We start from the raw sequence: 21,494 nt of genomic DNA, 5'->3' as shown, positions 1-21,494 counted from the left end.
ATAGGCACACTGACCGCTGTTATCACACGGATGGTTCAGACAAGTACCACAGCCTCCCTGAACCTGCCCTTCATAAAAGAGAAGCATCCTTGACTCTAGGGGGGGGGGGGGGGGGGGAACACAGCTTCCACGGTACAGTACCTCTCCACAGTCTGGCCTACAATATTTATGTAATACACACCTTGGTATGCTGAGAAAAAAGAAAGAGAAAAAAAACCTCAAAGCTTGACCAGCTCAGAGAATATTTATGTAACGCACAAGTTGGCATGTTGGGGAAGGTAAAGGTGGATTAGTTGGAGCGAGAGATCGACGCAGACACAGACGGAGGGAGAGAGGGAGAAAGAGGACAAAATGGCTTACATAACCATGAGCAGACAGTATAAACATTAGGTTGACACCCACTCACCGCCTCTCAAAGGGAGAGAGGTCTTATGGGTAGTGTTAGAGAGCCACCGGGGATTTATTTTTCCCTGGTGAAGGTGACCCTGGCATTGGGAAGAGTACCTGAGCATACAGAAATATGAGATTTCCTCTTTGGCAGCTTTGTGTTACACTTGTGTTAAGGTTAGCCTATAATCAACCCTGACTGGCTGTCTCAAATGGCTGTGGGAAAAAAAGTAAAAGCTTAAAAACTGGTTTTATACAGTCCAGAAAGAGAGCAAATGGTCATTTGCCTTCAAACGTTTATATTTTGCTCCTGTTCTTCTTCTCTGGTTTTGAAGCAAACGGGCAAATGAAGCGTCCACACAATCAAATTAAATACATTTCACCACAGAAATGACAAAATTTGCCTTCTGATGGAGTCGGGTGTCCCAGCTGCGATTGCATTCCTTGTTTTAAATTCCAAGCTGTTGTGTTGTCTCCCCTCCAAGGCTTCTGCCGACAAACTTCAACTGACCTTCCCCATGACAGCGAACCATGATTATCTTTCTATAAATCCACTGTTTTCAGTGTAAACAAAAGAAGCGAGGCGAGTTGAGAGAAGCACGTACACACGCTCGGCCCCCTTCAGGGAGCCGACGGAGGCCTGCGTCTGTGGGCAGGTAAAGAATTATCCACTTCTACACACAGTATTCAGCTTTATCTCAAAATGTCTGAAGCTGTACCCGTCTTATAAACACCTATAAACATCAACTTGGCTGTTTCTGGTTTCTTCCCGCAGGCGAATGGCTCAGGGGCTTTACGGAGACCTTTCAGGGCAGCAAATGTGTGTGACTCAGGTGTTTATAACCAGCCGGAGCGGTTTGACCATCTTAACTTCACCTAAATGAATCACCTGAGACGTGTTGGCTAAGCTGAAGCATGCAGGTACGAATCTCAGCGATGTGTGATGTGAGCAATGGTTGTTGTTCTAAGTTTACCATGGTTGGAAACTCCCGTACTTCCAATGCCAAAGACAGCAAGGGGCCAAAAGCTGCTTCTATGGTTTCTGTGCAGCGCATCATACTTGAGGCCTGTGCCGATGCGCATGTGCTATTTGACTATCTTCTTCATACTTTGCAAACTGCACACAAAAACTGAAGAAACGCAAATGCAGCCATATTAAAATTCAACTTTTTGCAAAAACAAGAAACATCGCCTATACAGTCTGTGAGGTCAACACACCCACTCGTTCGGGTCTGACTATATGCAGTCCGCAGAGTTAATTTACACACAAAGCATGAGCGAGGCCAAAGATGTGCGATACCACGAGGCACACTTTCGAAAATAACATATCTGCACAGGGCTGAGAAGAAGGTTTAAGGGGGCACCATCCCACAAGTTGGCTTGATTACCTCAACAACCTTTTACAGATTTGTTGTCACTTCCCAGAAGAGATGGGAGAGACCAGCTCAAGATGTAGAGAGATGATACAGCCTTGCATGATTTGCATGAACCACATACAAGACACGTATAGAAAACAACACTACAACGGTCTTCACTGTTCTTAATTCATCCCCCTAAAACAATCCTAGTATTCATTTATGCAGCTCTGAAGCAGCCTCGACAAATCTCTCAGACAAGTCCTGGAGCACAGTTTTAATCGACTGTGCGAAAGTGCCTCCACTGCCTCCGGGAGCTGAAGTTCTCACATGCCCCTCACACTGATCTCTTACTGATCCCCAAAGTTTCTGATTTTAGCGCAGAGTTTCCAAAAAAATTCTCGGCTAAAAACAGCAGCGGCCGAAACAACAGCTGGGAACAGAATCCAGCTGACGGGTTTGAGAAATCCATTGTTGGGCATCGTGGGCTTGATTTCCAGGCCTGGGAATGAGGGAAACAATGCAAACAAGAGGCCGGCGCTCAACAGCAAATGTTCCAACACATGAGAAAACATGAAATACCAGTTCGGTGACTTAAATCACATTTCCCTGCTGAACATAAACCTACATGATGACAACAAAAGCAAGCATGGTAGTTGGCTCAAATCTAACTAAATACACAAAAATGGAGCTTGTTTTCACCACCTCTGTGAGACATGGATCAAAACGTGCTCTAATCTAGCTTACTGCCACGAACGTCAACACGAACAGACCCACATCAAAGCTACGCGGCTAACGCTGGTTTGTTGTAGACCCGAAATCCTTTGATTTCAGTGGCATGGATGAACTCTGGACCTGGCCTCCCCTCGCGTTCATATTTCAGCTCCATTTATCGCTTACTATGCTTTCTCACACCAGCTCCATGCAATACCTCGCTCCTTACAAATGGGTCTGGTTGCCTGTGCAGCAGGTGACCTCCAATCTCAGCTTAGAGGCCCTAGGACAAATGAGAAAAACAAATCCCTGGAGACGGAGATTATCTTTCAGGGATCAGCCCTGACCTGAGCCACCTCCACGCCACACACTCCTTACCTCTGTTCTCCACTTTCTAGCAACAGATAGCTCACAGCCAACTCCTGGTTATACTTACCTGCTTAAGTAGAAGAAGGGTCTGGTCAGTGAGATTAAGGTGTGCAGGAGGTTAACAATGCTCCGACCTCACAAACAACATAAACTGAGCTTGTGGGTCCGGAGAAATTAAACGTGCCAAAGAATATCTTATTCAAAAGGCGACCTTTTCCACATCCATGTTATTCAAAAAGGCCTCACTCTGAATGTAGGTTAATGTACACTGACGCTGACACATGTTGCCAGCAACCCCACGCATTAGCTGTCACATGCGATTATCTTCAACACCCACCAGTCATTTACAATTCTGCTGGGACCAGGATGGAGCAGGCTGGGAATCCAGTGTGAGCAGAGTGGCAATGCTGCACACACTAACCAATGGTACATTAACATACTGAGTGAAGCATCTACGTTAGCTATAGGTCAGCCAAGTGGACCTGCCCAGGGTGTTTATTGTATGCACTGTATTGGTAATATATAGCATACAGTCAAGTGGCTCAATAAACTCACATGGAATGAAACCACAACCCCAAGAAGTGGGCTGTGCAGAGGAGCCAGAGCCAAGTCTGTGGCTGGCTGAGAGCCAGGTGGTTAGCACCACAGCAGCACATTCTGCATGTTCGCTCCAGAACTGCTGAGAGCTGCTCTCCAGTCAGCCTCTCTATAGTATTTGACAGGTTCAACAGCAGAAGAGCAGGCGCATCCCCAGCTAGAGGTCCTGCCTGCGCTCACCCACTCCATTTAAAGTGCTGCTGACAGCGTCTATCAGGATCCAACCAATGAACAAAAAAAAGTTGATGATGTATCAACCATGGAAATGTGGACAATTTTTGCACATTTTATTTCACGAATCTGCACAAAGATCCCAGAGGAAGATACAAACAAAAATTTGTAAAAGCTCCGGATTAACGGCCCAAAACTATATCGAAATAAACATTATCATATCATTTAATATCAATAGTTATCACGATAAATGTCACATTATTATTTCTTGTAAGTTTAAAGACAGATTTTAAACTCACCAGCAGAGAATGACAAACATTTGATAAATAGCAAAACATTTTACAAATCTGAGATCGATGAACTATGTGTTGTGTATCAATACATCAATGTAGAGAGAGATAAAGATAAAGAGAGTAAGTTATAACCACAAAACCATCTTATGATGTTGGAGTGTTGTCCGGTTTAATGCTCGTCTACCCAGAAAAAACGACTCGGCTCTACAGGACGATAACTGCGGTTTGTCCGGCAATTTGCTGAAAGGTTAACTTTAAGATTCTGACCTCACGAGGACAAAAGGTCCCACACGTGCGTCACAAAATGCAAAAGAGAAAAAAGGTTAGAGGGCAAGGACACACATCACAAAATGTCGGGGCCAAACTAAATGTCTGTGCAATGACCTTTTTCAAATTCAGTGTGTTCACCTCCAAAGGATTACGGGCCCAGATGGCCACTGGATGAACAATGCAACACCTGCTGAGAGTCATAGCGCAATTAAGTTCTCCTTTAAACAAAAAAAAAACTGCTGCGAAAAGGAAAAAACTCCAGACCACACAACGATCTATCAAAATAACACACGTATGTGCCGACTAATCTCAGCAAAGTTTAATCCAAACCTTAAATTTATTTAGCATTTTAAGTCAAATTCTGCTTTTTTAAGGACAAGTGGGATTTCAGTGGTTTTCATGTTGTCTTCCCACGTATGAGACAAGGTCAAAAGAGCAGAAAAATAGATCCAGCGTTTTTAACACTGGTCGTTCCTGTCCTTTGTGTTGCGGTGATACAATGGTTCAGGCACCTCCCACCTTTTTTGTATTATCTTACTCTGTGGCTATATTGCTGTTAATATGTTGTTTTGAACCAACCAGCTGAAGGGAAAAACAATACTGGACTGAAACTGTAAAAGTTAGTCAGCTGTGAGTCACCTGAGCAGGAACAAGTCAACAAACCAGATCTTTTTCATTTCATAGAAAACATATATATCCCTTTGAATTTGACCCGACTGGCTTTACCGAAAAGGAAATGAAACATAATAATACTACCTTTTAGAAAATAGATATAGAAATATGTTTTTCCCTACGATCCACGCGCCACAACAGTTTCCTGCTCTAAACACAGGGATGAAAAACACCACCAGTCACCGTGACCTTGGCTCAGGGGAGACTATGGCCGACTATTGATGTATATTTAATAGGGTGAAAGTTTCGCAGTGGTGCATGTGGCTGCCCTTTCACAGCGGGCGCCCATGTCACCTTTTGGGCCGGCGACCTCCAGGGATGTCAGCAGCGGAGAGGCAGACGGGACGAGCACAGACAACAGAGGGTAACGGATGGAGTGAGACAGGAGTAAACGAAAGGAAATGTTTAAATTCTATTCTTTCTTCCACAGATACCGATTTATTTCTGTCAGGATTCAGACTTCAAGCACAAAAAAGGAAAATATGAATGCTTAAAAAAATGGATTAACCAATTTGTTCATTAGCAGAACATCGATGGATAACTGTTATAGCAGATTAATTGTTCTACCTAATTTGTTTTACAAACATTTGTAGTTTATAACTGAGAGAATTTGTCATTTTCCTCCATCTCATATTAAAATCTAAATCCCTCTGGGCTTTTTAACTAAGCTTAGACAAAATAAGGAATTGACGAGCGTCCTGGTGGATTAGCGGTTAAGATGCGCATGATGGGAGCGCACCTCCCGAGGCTCAATTCTGCCAAACACACACACACACACACACACTGACAAACACACACACACACACACACACACTGACAAACACACACACACACACACAGAAAAATGTCAGAGAGCTGCACTGAGCTGCGTTCAGGGATCTCAATCTCCCTGTGTTCCCCGTCTATGTCTGAACTGAACATTTTCAATTAAAATAAAATAATAAAGAAACAATGAGTACAATACCATAAATAAAGGAAAGGTTACACCATGGGGGTCTGGAAACTTGTGATGGGCATTTGACCTTGTTTATCGATTAGTATTAACTATATTAAAATAATGATCATTCATCATTAAACTAACGGAGTAATCAATACTTCAGACCAGCTCATTATTGATTAATTGTATTTTTGACAATTCCTCGAACCCAATTTGAGTTATCTCGGTTGTTTGATCCAACCATCAATCCAAGCTGGAAATAAATTAAATAAGTTTTGTTTAAACAAAAGACAACAACAGGAAAAAGTCAAAGCAGGAACCATTAATTTAACAATAACAAAGTTACTAATGTATTAAAATTTGATAATACAACTTTCTCTCAGTTAGCTAATTGTGCTATAGTCGTATTGTTCTAGTTCTGCGTCCATAGATCATATCATCATAATACAATTCCACAGAAATAAGATGAATAATATTATTGATTGATTAGTGTCACACTTCCTCATGTTTATCCTCATAAATGTTATTTGCTCTACGGCGAGGATGATGTTAATGTTATGTACACACAGTCATCTGACTGTACTGTCCTTGTCCTCTTTCTTCAGGCTAGCGGTCACGTGTGCACAAATATATTCATCAGCACACACACACACACACACACACAAACAAACACACACACACGCACGCACATTTCCCACAATGTTGTAATTCCCTTCACGCTGCACTTTTAATAAATAATAACATCGGGCTTTGCCACTAAGACGCCCTGTTCAAATAAAACATTCGCCCAACCAAATACTCCTGAGGCTCAGAATATCTTCCACATTTTTCCGTCTGAGGGAAACGCTGTCGATTCCGAGGTTTTCTCCACTTCTTCTTCTTCTTCTTCTTCCTCTTCTTCTTCTCTCTCTCTCTCTCTCGCTGCTCGTCCCCTCGCTGCCTCGTGTACACAATACGTCTCGTTGCTTGAGGTGTGCAAGACTCTGAAGATTTTAGGGTAAACACATGACATCTACAGCTCATCGCATAAATATTTAAGAATGGGAGAGGGGGTCTGAGGCGGGGAGGGGAGGGGGCAGGTCTAGTGTAGGTACAGTATCTTTTTCTGAGCGGGTTTTATTATGATGCCTGAAACAGGTTTTTCAAGATTCGTGTCTTTCTTAAAGGAGACGACTCGTGGTCCGATCTGAGTGGAGTTTTTAAAAATATATTCGAATTACATTTTTCGTGAGCAGGAGTTTTAGTCTCATGTGATGTGCAGCGTTTTTAAATGGGAGGCCATTGGGATTCATACAGTGAACAAAGGATATTCCCCATTGAAACAACTGGTTTCTGCAGCAGGAAAGCAGCTTGTAGCTCCACATTTCCTCCTCACTGTTCTGCTTGATGTCGCAAAACCTGTCAGCGCTAATGAGCGGCTTCATCTGAGGAAATAGAGCATAATTGAGTTTTTTTTTTTCTTTTTCTGAGGGATGCACCAGGGGTGGGGTGTAGAAAGACGTCTGTCAATCTCACATCAAGCCTCGACTTCCTTTACCGAGACCTGAGTGGCACCAGACATCTAGATTTGTGACACCGTGCACAGTGTGAGCACGTTGATGGCCTCTCAATGTGCCACTGACTCCTCTTTATGTACTCTGCCCCCGGGGTCTGTCAGTCCACAGAGACGTTACGGGAGCGAGCCTGTCATAACAGCCATGTTTAAGTGTGAAGCACGCCCATTTTCACCGGGATCCATGGCCAAAGCATACAAACACTGGTTACTGTAAATTCTGAGGAAGTGCCAGTTCGCCCTGAATAGATCTGTCACCGCCAAATCTCCTCGGGATAACAGAGGTCATAATTTCCACTTAACACCTCCTGCTCCTGCACATACATGTCACGGTTTACAGCCTGACTGGGCCAACGTGCCGCATCTGAAAGAAGCATATTTTTCTGTGTTTTATAGCCGAACATAACGAAGCCCTATAAATCCTCAAAAGGCCCGGACCTGAGGGCGTGTTGCCGAGCTGCAGACACGTCACCATCGAGGTTTGAGATGAAGGACACTCGACCGTTCTAAATAAATCAGCGACTGGGTTGCCCTGTTGGACGTACAAAGAAACACAGATTTGTTTGCTGTGGTTATTTTTTATTTTTTTATGTGTCTGGGTTTTATTTGTGTCGCTGTGTCTCCACTGTGTCGGACTTGGGATCCTCCTCGGCAACAGCAGAAATGATTTCCTTGTCATAAAAACGCTATAAAATCAATATTGACCATAATTTTTTAGTAGCTAAAACTCCAACAAGGAATTGTGTTTCCCCCTTGTCCATTTGTTTGGTCAACACCAGGATTACACAGATTGATTGAATTTAGGGGATTGGATCTTGGAGGGGATATGGGCCTTTCTGAGCTGTTGGTTAACTAGTTAATTGGTTGGTTTGTAGGTGGTTGCTTTAGTTGGTTGGTTGGTTGGTTGGCTGGGTTGGTTGGTTTTTATGTGGTTGGTCGGTTGGTTGGTTTGTGTGTGTTTGGTTTGGTTGGTTGGTTGGATTTGTCGGCAGGATTTGATACTCGGTACATGGGTCAAGAAAGAACCCATTTCATTTTGGCAACGATCCGGACAAAGGCTAAGTTCAGGAAATGCTTGTCTGACTTCCTTTGTTGAGTTTTAGGGATGTTAATGATGTTAATAATGTTCTTTTTAGGCAGTTGAGGGGACTGATGTCTGTGATTATGTGGAGTTTTAGTCCTCGGGGGAGTAATGCTCTCTACTGAGTGTCATCCTAGTTTCTACTGATTTGATTCAACCTTCCTCTTGTGCCGCCTAAAGGCTGCTGCTCTTTCAACGGGCCTCTGTAAACCCTTCTGCTTCCTCAGCCATATTTCCATCGGAGCCTCTCTACATCTGTACGTTACCCCTTATTTTCTGAGCTGTACAAACTGTGTGTATTATCTTTGAAATCTTTTCCCTCCTGCCGAGAAACTCCTTCAAATTAATGTGGATTACCACCGTTTACGAGAGCCATCGCGGAGCCAAACGTCAACATTAGCCTCATGCTGGAGACTTGCAGTTTCTATTGTATACCAGAGGCATTAAAAAAGAAATCCATACATGTTTAGTTGAACTGTGCGTTTTTTTAAACCCACTGCAGCCCCAAAGCCTTTCGTGCCTGGGTTAACCATACAAAGGCCTATTTTGAAAACTTGTCTTTGTTGCGATAGCATCAGTCGTTATTAACGAGGAGCAAATGCTGCGTAAATGAATCTGTCTGAGCTCCTCGCCCTCGGCCATCAATCAGAAGTAATACGCTCACTGCTGATTTAATAGGGCTCGAATGGCTGCGGTGCAATGCCATAATGCTACATGTCAGTCACTGAAAAAGTATTTGTTCCCCATACTGTGTTCTTGTGACCTCTCTTCTGAGCTGCATGTAAAACCCAACACAAGAGTTCCATACCCTCTATGAGGTCCCACACCTCAGCAAGCCACTCAAGCTCGACCAGATCTACCCAGAGAGAGTGAAACAGCCGACTTAGAGTCCATAGACTGTTATTTCAAGTTTGTCTGAGCGGCGTTAGCATGAATTCCCCTCGGCCTCTGCTCAGGGTAACGGGACATTCAATTCACCCCCCTTTTCTGGTCCACTGAAATCAATTGGCGCAGTTAGAAACAGCAGAGTGTAAATGATAGAGACTAATTCTCTTGGAGGAGGAGGTTAATGCGAGGTGCACGAGGTCAGTGCATTCAGAAAGGTAACTTTGGCTTCGCCCGCGACCTTCTCTCCTGTGTTTTCCCCCCCTCTGTCTTTTCCTTTCTCTCACATGAACACACACACACAGTCCCTCAGCGCTTTCCTTCCACTTTGCTCATTCACTCCTCCCTTCTGCCTCTCATCTCTTCTGTCCCTCTCTCCCACATAAAGTTCATCGCACACAGTCTGTCCTGCTCTCCGAGTTGTCTCTCTTTCTCACCCTCCCTCCTTCCCCTCTTTTCTCACTCTCTTTCTTTTCCCGCAGCGCTAAGGAAGTGTCTCTCCGCGTCACGGGGACTCGGAGAAGGCTGCGCTGCAATAATTGGATTATTGAGCAATCGGCAAACAAACATGAGACACAAAGCGGCCGATCGATACGGAATGGTAGCATCGTTTGAGGTGGTCAAAGGCAATCAAAGCACGGGCGGTGAATAAAGTCGTCAAAACAACTTACTGTTCAGGATTAGTGAGTTTAAGGAGAAATTGTGCGGAGATGTCAATAACAGTTTATTAGACATCAAAAGAATCTCCCCTCCGCACAGACTCTCTGCGTCCTGCTCAGTCTGGTGAATTTGGATGCATTTATGTGGCGAGGCTTAGACTGAGCCCTGCAGTGAACAACACAGTCTGTCTGGCCAGGGAAATAGATTTGGGTTTCTGTTGTGTATTAATGTCCAGATGGACAGTTGTGGAGTAATCTGCAGCACTTCCTGCTCATGGCTAGGTAGAGCTATAAAACTGGGTGCATTAAAAGGGAGCATGAAACCAGTGCGTGGAGCTACTGAAGTGAAAGAAAAAGTAAAGTGAGGTATTTTTAATATGACTTCAACTTAAGATATTTCCATTATCTATTATTCCTACGGCAGAAAAATGTCTCATTTGCCCAAACAATAGTCCAAATCCCTGAGATTTATATGTTCTCAAATATTTTCACTATAAAAGACTATAGAAATAAGTTTGTTTGCCAAAATTCTGCAAATCTGCAAAAGAAAACCTGTTAATTTCCCTTGAATCACAGCAATAGGTGGATTCTCTCACGGGGGGCAAAGTAAATCTGTGTAAACCGTCTAGACAGCGCTGACCTTTGAGGGAGCGCAGAGACAGATTGTAGCTTATTATACAGTTGTGCTGCAAAATCCACTTTTAATCCTCCACCGTTATATATGAGAGTTGAGTGGTTCACAACAGAAGAATAGTCTGTGATATGTTGTTGCTGGAACAAAACCATCTTTCAGATAAACTGTGTGAATGTATTGTCATGTAAACACCCAAATGACTATTATCTATTTTTTTGTTCATCCTAAATAATATTTTAGCGAATAAAATTATATAAAATGCTGAGAGCAAATTGACTTCAAGATGTCAAAAACTGATTATTGAATTTGTTAATTGTGAATAACTGTTAATATTGATTTATTGTTTTAACACAAAATGGCTCATGCAGGGGTGTTTCCAGGGGTGGGACCAGGAGCGCCCTGGCCCTAGCTGAAATCTGATTGGTCCCTGAAGTCCCCGCGTCTTGTCAGTCTTTTTTGCGAAAATTGTAGTTTTTTAAGTTCATAGTGTGCCAGACCAACACATAGATATATTCAATAATGTGTTTCTTTGCTCAAAACTTTAGAACTAACAGTAAACACGGGATAACTTAAATGTGTCCCCCCCCCCCCGTGTTAACTGTGGCCCCTTTATGGCCCCTGTTTTAGAAAAATCCTAGATACACTACTGGGCTCAGAGGAAGGTGATAATGGAAAGTTAAAGATTGGCATATATGTCCAACATATTTATGAATTCCCACTTCACTACATATTTCAGTCTGATGTAGCTTGCAAACCCCGAAAACTCAGAACAAGGTCCCTCCTGATCCAGTAGAGCAGCAGCAGTAAACAGCCCATACAGTACACGCTGCATCCACACAAAGTGTACAGCTCCACTATAAAATCAAAAGTGACTTGTGAATTCAGAATATCTGCGCCGTTACACCGGGAGCTTTTTCTAGGTCAAGTGAATAAACATTGCCATCCGTGCATATTTTTTTTTTATGAGCAGCGGCGGCAGACAACAACGAGGGGGGAAAAAAGAAAAAGAAAGATTTCCTCCAAAGTTTGCCAAGGCAACCTGTTTCACTAACCCCGAACTTCTGGTGCGGAATGTAAAAGTTGAGCTCCTGCCCGCCTGTCAGGCTGCGGCGAGGAGGGTGTCGATAAAAATGTTACATCGGAACTGACATGCTGGCAGTCTCTCCAACAAAAGCCCTGCACTGTCATCCTGCTGTACCGTCTCAGCGAGCTCGCAGTCACCGAGACCCTCTCGCTGGTGTCTTTCTTCTGCCTCCTCCCTCCCTCCCCCTCACCCTTTCTCCCTCTCTAAAACCCTTATAACATCCTCCGGATTTAACAGCTTAAATGTCAGTCTCATGATATCAGTGCCACTCAGATTAAGCGCCTTAAATACGATGTAAATGTATAAATGTAGGCCAATGAGTGGGCACCGTTCAATCCAATTAGCCATAATGAAGGCAGTCTCAAGGAAACTCAAAAGCAGTAATTTTCTTATCGTTTTCTGTGGCTTATTGGCGACTACACGCCACAGACACACAAATACATTCTAGCTTCATACAGAATGTTTACCTTTAGTCTGTTTTTCTTTCCAAGTTTATTTTAGTAGTGGCTATGAATTACCTAAAAGCATCAAAGGAATCTAAAAAAAATATTTTTTTATATGTTTTGATATAATGTCAAAAATGTGTATGTATTTTGTAGGAAATAATTTTCTACTGAAGTACTGGGATCAGCAAAATATTTATCTTTGTATTTATCCCTCTATCTTTGTATTTATCCCTCTATTCCTCTATCCCTCTATCCCTCCATCTATCCATCCATCCATCCATCCATCATGGAGAAGTGTTGCTGCCCAGAGGACATATCCAAACCTCGTCTTGTAAATGGAGACATTTTATCAGCTCCCCTTATTTGTCAAATAAAAGACGTAGAAATAGTGAACAACAGTTAATATTGATGTCGTTTTACACCACTAGAGAATATGCAAACATTGGCTACATAACAATAGAAAATACTTCAATATCACCTGTTTTTCGTTTCTGTTTATTTTGTTAGCTCTAAGCATGCAGGGCCTTTTCTCTGATTTGCTTCAGGAACTGGTTTATTAGAATCCATGATACCTACAGAAACTTAGAACTATGAGGAGGGATGTTTTTAGAAGTTATTCAGGAAACAGCTGTGATATAATTTACTAACCGTGTTGTTCATGTTACAGTGTCATTTGTCAAGAATCTGTTGAACTCAGCCAACTCGGGGTCGTTGCATAATGCTGCAGGTTGAGCCAGGTGCAACTTTCCCTTTTCTTTCACACCAAGAGGACGACATGTGTCTCTGCAGGTGTCTCAGAGGTGAACGAATGATGTCTGGCACTGATCAGGAAAACCCTGATCTGATGCAGTGTCCCAGGAGGTGACCAAAATATATCCTTTCAAGTAAAAGTAGAAAAAGCCCTCGGACTCAGGTGATGTCTTAGAGGCACACGTGTTTCTGTTGGGAGGAATGTAGGGGCTAGAAGGAAATAGGACAACAAACCTGACTTTGCTTATGTAACTATATAAGCATTATTTCTCACCTCCGCCAAGGAGGTCATGTCCTTGTCTTCAGTTGTTTGTTTTTTTTGTCTGCTTGTCTGTTAGTTAGCAGGATTACACAAAAACTACAGGAAAGATTATCATTGGTGCAAGGAAGTCATCTTTGTACCTGAACCAAACAAAACCTGGCTTCATCGAGCAGTTCTCTTATTCAGGGACTAAATACAAGTTACCATCAAACATCAATTATTTCTAAAAAACCATTTACATATGTTGGTGAATGAGGAAGGACTGTTTCTGTCCTTCCGTGAGACAAAAGAGGGATCTTCATTTTAATGATTGTCCTCCACAAACTGACATGTACTATAGTAAAAGGTGGCAGGACTTCTTCCTTTTATTAAACATGCACAGGTTCTCAACTGTTCCACACCTGCTTCTTCTCCCAAAGGTGTAGTTTGGACAAATACATATGGGTTTTCGGTTCATTTGAATTTAAGTGATTTCCTCTTGACACTTTGATGCACATGCCAATATGTATACAGGAGCATTTACAGTTGGTCTGTGTGTGTGTGTGTGTGTGTGTGCCGCGTCTGCCAAAGGAGGCCTTCAATTCTTTTTAGGAGAATCAAATATTAGTAGGCCGCATTGATTTTGGAACAAATTCTAAGTGCTAGTGCGAGCGCCGTCTTCCTGCCAAGTGTGTCTGGTCCGTCTACTCACTCTTCCTTTCCAAGAAGCAGAGTCACTTCTCTGGGCTCTTTGTTCGATGTGCAGAGCTGCGATCGCTCTGTGTATCACTTTCTTTTATTGTCTCTTTGTAACGATATTAGAGGAGGTCAGACCCAGATACAATGTAGTTAAATCAAATATCTAGCATTTTAACAATTGCTCTGGAGGGGTGTGTTTTTTGTTTTTGTTTTATTGCTGTATACCTAAATATTTCCCTGCTCTGCCTCAGCTGGAGCGACTGAAAACCAGACTGTGGTTAAAACATGTTCAATCCAAGCCTGACGGTGTAAGTTCAGGACAATGTCTCTTAAGTTGATGGCTGTCAGCCAATAGGAAAAGATGGCAGGAAGGACAAGAATGTTTACCTTACATTGTGTCCTCCCTTCAGGCAATGTGTACATTGGTTTTTATTGGTTCTACACATACACCCAGGGAACAAACCAACAATTCATTCAGACAATTTGAATTGAGCCTCATCCCGTTGTAACAAACGCAATCGCTCGTACTCAGAGAGAAACTTCTTTTTTCAAACATGGCGAATAATCTCATTTTACTATCATTAAAAAAAAGACGAGCAGAAGTTAAATGAGGTGTGGGTCGACGTGTGGGGATTAATTGTGGTCACGTGGTTCTTTATTGAGACGTTACACTCGGAGATCTGTCATCTGCGATGCGCGATATAGAATAAATTGAAAGGGTACTTAGACATGCCTCTTCCCTTTGCCCTTGTGTTCCTCTCTCTGCTTATCTCTGATCATCAGCTCTCCCTCCGTCTGTCCATCCGCTGTGCAGCTCTGTATCCGTCTCCACCTCACTTGTCTCTTTCCCTTTTATTTTATTTCTACTGTAAAACTCACGATTCTCAGAAGGACTTCAGTGCTTTGGTTTCATGTATAGCCTCAGTACAACATGACAATGACGCCCCATCTAAGTGGTGTGCATATAGATACTTTTACTGTAGAATTCTATACTTTACAATGCTGCCTTTATACCCTGACTCTGACCATATCAAGTGAATGAGAGATACTGTAAAGTAAATACCACAGCAGATCCAAAGAAAGAGTCTCCCATCATTTTATCACGTGGCGAAATCCATTGGTTGCAGTAGCTCCAAGAAACAGATCTACATTCACAGGACTTTGTTAGTCAAGGACACACATAATTCTATCATTGCTTACGCCTCGGAACATAAACTCTGCTCGAGCATTTTTGAAATCTTAAGTGAGGATTTCGGGGATTTGTTGCGTGTCTACTGTGACACGCGTGTGCAAGGTGATGTTATGCCTTCATTCAAAACTTTCCGCTTTGCTTTGCCCGTCCTTTCTCACAGTCACACGCGCGGTAATGTCACTCTATAGGGGCGAGAAACATTAGCAAACTAAATAAGCCGTTGCATTGTGGGGGAAATGGATCGGTATCATGGTTATAAACAGGCAAAAACTAGACTGACAAGAATATTTTCCAACACAATCTCAAGTTAAACTAGCTCATAATTTGATCGTAGTGATATAAACACAGAAATGATGAAATTATTACGTCGTCTGATATCGAATGGCCTCTACAGCCGTCATACGCACTTTCAATGTTGAAGGAGATTCTTATCGAGCACTGGAACAAAGGAACAAGGGATTTCTTTATTCTTTGTCATTATTCCGCCTCACTAACTAGGTCAACATACCTGTGGAGGTGTGGCGACAGTGTCAACACAACTTCAGAAAACTGACAAAAATGAATCTCCTCTTGGCACGCTTGTGTCTGTGGAGAACCTGATTTACATACACTGCAGGGTTAACAGACGCTGGCTGGGGGGGGGGGGCAGCAGCTCCACGCTCGGCGGGCACGGATCAGATCAATTACCCGATCCATCGACAAGTTGCGAGGAGGAGCCACCCGGCACTGCGCTGGCTGTTTGGATTAGCTGAATATATTCCCTTTTAATCAGAGCCACCCAGCGACCTTTCATCAATGCCATCTTCCCCCTGACCAATGAGGTGTGAAGAAAGACGAGTTGACAGGTTTGAATGTCCTTCAGTGTCTGTCCTGTATCATTACCCATCTCAAAATAGATCGAAGCCGTCTAAAAAAAGAAATCTGTTGTCATGAACAGAGGAGTTCTGAGCCCTTGGACCAAGAGACGCTGAATTGTCGGTTTTACTCTAATTTTGCGTGAACATTTATTTTCCATGATTCTTCCAAATAAAATCATTCTTAAAAACACATATTATAACAGCTTTGTAGTGAATTTAGGTACAACCTCACAAAAAATAGAGGTTTAGCCCGTTTAGTGCAGATATATAAAATCTGGATTTATAATTACTTAACATTAGTGTTATTATTCAGGGGGTGCATAGTTTAGTTGTGTACTGTACTAACCTCTATCTAAAATACAGTAGATACACAAGTGAAAGATCAACATGTACACAAAACAGCTATGGTTACTTACAAGAGAGGAGGAATGTGTGTGTGTAGTGTGTGCACCCCCAAAGGGCACCGAAAAGCCAAAAGGAAGTCAACTGAGGGGGAATAACTAAATCACGCAGCCCACAGATGTTTGTTAAATACCACGAGACAGAAAAGACGGGACAGAAACTGTTGTGTGGACGTAGTATCTGGGAAATTTTCTGTCTGACCACTCGTGATCATACACGAGACAAACAAGGATGTAAATCTTTGGATCCGTGTGAGTCTGCATGTTGATGTAAACTAGGCAACAGCAGGACTGTAAAGCTTTACACAAACACCACAATGAAACGTTTGGCACGGATGTTGAGGAGACAAGTTTACCGTGGGGCAGCTCAATAGAAGATAAGAGGTTTAACATCAGAAATAAAAATGATTCGAATATGTTCTACGCAAACTGCTCCACATTTCACAAAGGTGACGATCTGTACAGAAACCAGTGGTTTGTGTTCACAAGTGTTTGTGCCTTTGAATATCCCTGCAAACAGCCGTCAGTCCTCATAAAAAAGCTCCTTCTTGGTGAGTTTGGACCGTAAAGTGAATATTTATTCACATCTATTACCAGCAGGACGGTGCGTCATGATGAGAGAGCACATACAGCAGCTTGTACAGCGGCCGGGCCTCGGGGCTACAGCTCTGCTGAGACCACTGTCTCTCCCATCGCGTCTGCACATGTGACGCTCTCTCATTTTCAACCCCATTAATCTGTCGTGGGGGGATTGGGGGTATGTTGGGGGGGGTCGCGTGTGAAATGTGATGCAGTGGACTGAGCATTTGACTCAGCGTTTCTCTGTTGCATTTCACCTATAGGGAGTGGGTAAATTGTGTGGGCATCGCCAGGTGGAGAAGTGAAGATGCACCTCCTTCCTCACGCATACAGCACCGCTGATAAACTGGGGCACAGCCGATTCTATTCCTCTGAGTAGAAACTTGCAGAGATATTACACAATAATTAAAATTTAACAACTGTAGCCAAAGCAATCCTACGTTATTCTGCTGCACAGGGGCCAGTGAGGACTTGTTTGGAAAGTGTTCACCTCACCTCTGAAAGGCAAATGTGGCAAAAGTCACCTGTAAATAGAGGCTAACGTAACCAGGTCACTTTCAATGGGTTCAGTTATGTCAGTAAGTATGTGAGTGTTTATACCCAAACAAGTCAGACTGCCGATGCCAGAACCTTCCAAGTAGAGACACTTACTCAAGGACAAGTCTTAAATTGTGGCTGCTTCCTGGCGGGTCAGAACCAAAACACTGATTAGCTCTTTGGCAAACACACAAGAGCAAAGTCCATCCAATGACTAATCTCTTAGCAGATCACTAGTCTAACTACTAATACAAGGTCAATTTTCTTAACACAAAATCCAATTCCTCAAATATTCCTGACGCTTTTGACTTTCCGGTCTTTTTCCGTGATTCTTTAAGGTTTAATCCCACTCTCTCTAAGAATTGCGTGACCAGAAGCTTACAGTGTGCAGCCCTCTACAATACATGAATCAATCACGATTAGTTTATTTTCAGCGACTGCTCCTCTATACTCTTAGTCTAATAGCCCCTCCAGTGTAATCACCGAAGGGAAATCCCTCATCCAACACTCGAGAGCATTTGGCCCTTAATTCATATTGCATGAAATGAGCATGCAGCTTTGTTCACAGAGGATGGAAGAAATGCCATGTTGTCAGCAGACCTCGTCTAATACAACCCACAGATGGGACCTTTAATAACTAATGCCACGGCCAAGGGAACAAGATGACGACAAAATGGGACCTCTACCGTATATAGGATGGATACTTTCAGTACGAGACACTTAGTGAACTAGTGACAAGGAACATTTCAATATATGGGGCAGCAACGGTACTGCCATCCTGCTGCACCTGCTGATACTGTAATCCTCACAGAAAGACCTATTTATATCCCTCGACTATTACACTGAAATTATTGAATCGGGTGTTTGTAATAATGGTGGAAGCAAAGGAGGGAGTTAGGTGAGATTGGATTCACGCAATCGTACCACAAGGTTCAGCATGTGTTTGTTAATGGCACCATGATGACGACGATCCGAAACAACCAGTGGGCTGCTGGTGCTGCTGGTCATGAGGCCCAAACTACGATCTGAAAAACGCTAAAATACTAATTATTGTACCTTTAAAGATGTATTTTTTGTTGGAAAACTACAGTAATTCTCTACACTGACTGCTGGCCCCACATACCTATGACAGACCAGATAAAGATGTCCCAGTTAAGTCCGCGACATATCTCGTGAGAATCATTCCCTGGTTAAGACTTCATCTAATGAGGCTGGTACCTGTCTGATGTCAATCAAAGTTTTTCTTACTGCCAACAATTCATTAATTATAATCTTTAAATGTGGATAATCTTCACGATGGGTGTGAACTAGCTGGGGCGCTAACCATTGACGTTGTTAATGTTCCTGCTGTCACATATGCATCAATTATTGAGTTTAAAAATAAATAATGAACTGAATTCAGAATAATTATAAAGTCCAACTGAAGTTTTATGGTCTATGTTGTATATTCAGCAAACAACCTCCTCAACAGGCAGATAACTTTTTTTTTACCATCTACTCATCAACACTGGAAATCCCTGGTAAAATGTCAACTGTTTATAGAGTTCAGTCACCACGGAGGCGAACCAATGCAATGTGGGTTATATGCATAAGTAGGTCATCACTACCAATTAGAGGCAGACTGTCAGCCCATCCACTCAAGCATGTTGGCATCACACCTGAATTAGGAACTTCCTGCTGGTGAGCCAGATTGTACCACGAGGTGCACGTCACTGAAACTTGAGCGAGTGACTGTGATTGCAGTGGAATGGAATGGAAAGATCTTAAGGCCCGTCAGCCACATTCGCACCAACTCAGTGGAAACGAGGTGCGGAGAGAGAGGGGGGGGGGGGGGGGCTTCTCCTTTCAGGCTGCAAAGACCAAACTGCCCAAAACCAAGTTTAACAAAAACTAGATCTGAATTCGGTAGAGCGCAGACTGCTGCCAAGGCCCGACTGTCCCATGCAATCCAATCAGGCCGCGACAAATTGTTCACACTCATAGATACCAGTTGATTCAATTCATCTAGTTCTTTGAATTATTGGATGAAAACTTCAAAGAAATACAGCGATTCTTCCCTGACCTCTACTGCATCCTTCCACCAAATTACGAGGTGATTCCAACCAGAGGGAAACGTACGCTAGCAAAATGTCGTTTTATGCCTTTATGCCAACTACACCGGACTCATATTCATCAACAATAAGTATAAACAATAAAGATTCCGACAGCTCGCATGCCAGGACGTTGCCTCAGGTTTTAATTGTGGTTGAAACATCATCAGATGCATAGACGTCATGGTGTCAGGCCTCAAATTTATAAAACACTGAGGGGACAGTGGTGTTGGAGAAGGTCAACCAGGAGTTTGGTTTGCAGATTTAGACGTAGATCCGGACTGATCTGAGTTGGCTGAGGTGTTGTGCTACGACAGTGAAGCCCCCCGGGGAGGAGAGCCAACCTCCAGCCACGTCTTCTCACCACAGTTGGCACGAGATCTATCGAGGTGAATCAACCCAATTAATGCAGAACTTAATCAGGCAGGGATCTAGGTCAGCAGGATGGAATGTTCTTGGGAGAGCAGGCTTACATTCGGGATAATGTCGAGGCAACATGTCTTTAAAGTGACAATGTCGTGTGACCATTTATACACCGAAGCATTGAGTGAGACATCTGGTTGATTTGAAAAGTAAGATAATTGAGGTGCCGAAAGAGACAATGACACATGATTAACCTTAATCTTAACCTACATTATCTTTCCTCGCTATCCTTCATTAACTAACTCTGAGATCATCCCTTCGTTTGTGGCTCGACACAACAAATGAATCGAGGTATGAACATGCTCGGCCCCTCCTCTGCTCACAGGATAATATTACAGCATATTGGTGCATTTGATTTTTACATTTTCCTCCAAGGTCCGGCAGCTGAGCACGACTGTGGATGAAAGAGAAGGCTCCTTTGTGACAGTCTACAAAATAAAAGAAGCCCCAGACTTTCTCCCTTTCCAACACAAAGTGTTTGCTTGTGCATTTCCCAGAACTGCAGACAGTACTGAGGTGATGCCACTACAGTGACCCATCAAAACCCAGTGTCTTTCTGCTGAAGCGGGCTAATTACCTCCACTGAGGAGGTTTTCTGGTCACCCCTGTTTGTTTGTTTTTGTCAGGTAACAGGATAACGCAAAAAAACAGCTTGGTGGAAGGGATGCAGTAAGAACCTATTTAATTAATAAATCTGCGATGTGTACCATATGCAAGATGTAAGTTTTGAGCTTTTTGAAGGAAACAATTGTTGTATAATGCTAGATTTATATATTTGTGTTGTTTTTTTGCGCATGATTGTCAACGTGGAAAGTAAAAGAGGTTCCAGGACAACATTCTATGTATGTTTTTGTATTTTACAGGATTTAACCTGAGCTTGGCCATACAACAATAAAATAAACCATTACTTCCACACAGGGTTAGAAGAACAGATACTTTATATGCACTGGAATCAGTTTAATACTCTGAGTCAGTATCATTTTACCTAAATCTGTAGTCCCGGTCTCAGATCTGAGTACTTGACCATTTTCAATACTACAGTTGGATTTTGGTTTGGTACCAAAAAGGTTTTCAGGAAGTCTTTGATATTTCTCACTAACACATTGTAGGTGAATGGAATTTCACTGTTGCTAATCCTCAGACGATGCTGCCAATAGTGTGTTTTTTTTTTATAGGGCCTAGAAAGAATTTCCAAGGAAAACTGTTCACGAAGATTGTGCAGAGCAATGGAGACATCTGGTCTACCTCTAAGCCCCACAAGCAAAACTCCATCCACCTCCATTGTTCAGGAGACTGACATTTAAAAAAACTAGATGATTGAAACCGAAACTTTTTGCACGACCAGACACAATATGAGGTATTGCAGAAACAAGTGTTGTTTGTGTGTGTGTGTGTGTGTGTTTGTGTGTAACTTGAGAATGCTGACCCTTTCTTATCCCCCTCCAATTATGAATTTCTTGTCTCTTTTTCCGGAAAACAGAAACATATTGTGTTTCCTGCCAAACAAGTTTACCCCTTTTGCAGCGTCAGGCAACCAGAGTGATCGGTGTGATACACAGTGATGGTGTCTTTTTTCTTCGACTCACCACTTGATCCTTGGGGGCCTCCTTTCACCTGGT

General features: G+C 42.8%; 1 protein-coding gene and 1 long non-coding RNA gene across 4 annotated transcripts in view; one reads left to right on the top strand and one right to left on the bottom strand.

Moving 5' to 3' along the window:
- The window catches only part of nr3c2 (nuclear receptor subfamily 3, group C, member 2), a 70,706-nt gene that overhangs the window by 37,165 nt on the left and 12,047 nt on the right, over positions 1–21,494 (bottom strand). The gene's annotated exons all lie outside the window — the stretch shown is intronic.
- LOC128437554 (uncharacterized) lies at positions 993–21,310 on the top strand. Its single transcript, XR_008338228.1, has 3 exons — positions 993–1,043; positions 1,163–1,308; positions 21,051–21,310. It is a non-coding gene; the product is annotated as an uncharacterized LOC128437554 (long non-coding RNA).

This window comes from Pleuronectes platessa, chromosome 3 (assembly GCF_947347685.1).
Source record: "Pleuronectes platessa chromosome 3, fPlePla1.1, whole genome shotgun sequence".
In the NCBI taxonomy this organism is placed as follows: Eukaryota; Metazoa; Chordata; class Actinopteri; order Pleuronectiformes; family Pleuronectidae; genus Pleuronectes; species Pleuronectes platessa.
Note: the sequence above shows the minus strand (reverse complement) of the source record. Positions and strands in the feature narration are given on the sequence as shown.